Here is a 1,686-nt window from a genome sequence, read left to right on the forward strand (position 1 = left end):
TGAACAGATCTCTCCACACATCTTCTCTACTCAGGAGTACTACACTTCGTATGCTTCACCCAATGTCTCTGTGTATGTATTTACATTGTGTATCTATCGTATGTTTTTCATGTATATAACGATCTGTCTGGACAGTGCGCAGAACAATAGGTTTCACTGTACCTCAGTACACGTGACAATAAATCCAAATATTGAAGAAAGAGACAGATACTTTTTACATTTCAATGGCATCAAGGGGTATGGGGAGAAAGCGGGAATGTGGCATTGAGATAGAGGATCAGACACAATCATATTGAATGGTGGAGCAGACTCGAAGGGCCGAATGGCCAACTCCTTTTTTATATGTTTCTGTGTTTATGTGTGGGGTTTGGGGGGGGGGTCCCCTGTGCTTGTGGGGGGTGGGGTTGACCCTGTGCTTGTGGGGGGTCGGGTTGCCCCTGTGCTTGTGGGGAGGGGGTTCCCCGTATCCGTGGGGGATGGGGCTGTATTATTTTAACACAGATCAGGGCGCCCCGATCTCGGTGGAGCCGGCATTGCCGGATCTATCAGGCCCCGCCCTGCCAGCGTGAGGGTGAAAACCACGGCCATAGATTTTCTGAGCTCAGAGTGCCAGAGAATCTGGAGAGAAAACTCAGCTGTGCAGCTGGAGAGCTACACACCGGCTTTCTCTCTCTAACCAGCTCTCTGTGCACAGAGAGCAAAATCCCACCCAATGCGTCAAAGAGCAGCACGGAGTTAATTCCTTATGGATTGTGAAAAAGGGTCAGGAATGACCAGGATGCTGAAGAGAATGGAGATTCTCGGCATTCACAAAAAGTCCCATCTGGTCAGTGTGTGAAATAGTCCCTCCGAATCAAACTGCCTCTGCCCGGCTTCACACACTGATCCCTGTTTGGGCAGAGATGTGAAAGTGAGTGTCTGCCTCCTCAAAACCAGACCGTTCCCGATTGGCAGCTTTGATTGGCAGCCTGCCCTGGAGAAGGAAAACTCTGATTTGAAACCCCAGCCATGGGTCAAATAGTAAAGTCTTCATTGGCTGACAGTGCGGAAGGAGACAGACAAGACCAATGGTCTGGATGTCGAAAGAGCTGCTGAGGCCCTCCAGCTTGTTCAGTATCGAGGAAAAGGACAAGTGTAAAGTTAAAAGCTGCAGCCTTTCAGCTGCTACACTGTGACACACATTACACCAGTGCAGCAATAGCTGCCTCAGAGCAGAGAGCGGCTCTGTACAAACCTCACCCACTTCAATATACTCACTGTGCAGCTTGTTCAACAAATCAACTCAACCAACACCCCCAGCATCAGTATGAAAAGCCCTGAGGGCTGGGGGAGGAGTCAGCCAGCACCAGAGACATTTCAGACTCGCTTTTAATTCAAATATTATTCTTGGAAAAAATTCAGACAACCTTGTAATTCTCCAAAGCTGATTTTTATCAAAAAATCTTCATTTTCACAGTGATATAAGTTTCAGTCAAAATTCATAACAAATAAATACCAAACATCTAACTTGAGTTGGAGTCAGGCTGGGTTTACGTAAAGGGACAGGTCAGGAGGAGCTGGACAATATGTTTCAGTTTGTGTTTCCCACAAAGTAAAACACAACTTGACCATCCGTGCCTGGGGCTGCTTTGAGACAGAAGTATATGAAGGAGAGCAGCAGGCTGCCAGTCACTCACAGGACACAAT

General features: G+C 47.6%; 1 protein-coding gene across 1 annotated transcript in view; it reads right to left on the reverse strand.

Moving 5' to 3' along the window:
* Window positions 1–1,686, reverse strand: part of LOC140390506 (E3 ubiquitin-protein ligase TRIM35-like) — a 60,643-nt gene that overhangs the window by 6,884 nt on the left and 52,073 nt on the right. The gene's annotated exons all lie outside the window — the stretch shown is intronic.

This window comes from Scyliorhinus torazame, chromosome 14, assembly GCF_047496885.1.
Source record: "Scyliorhinus torazame isolate Kashiwa2021f chromosome 14, sScyTor2.1, whole genome shotgun sequence".
Classification (NCBI taxonomy): Eukaryota; Metazoa; Chordata; class Chondrichthyes; order Carcharhiniformes; family Scyliorhinidae; genus Scyliorhinus; species Scyliorhinus torazame.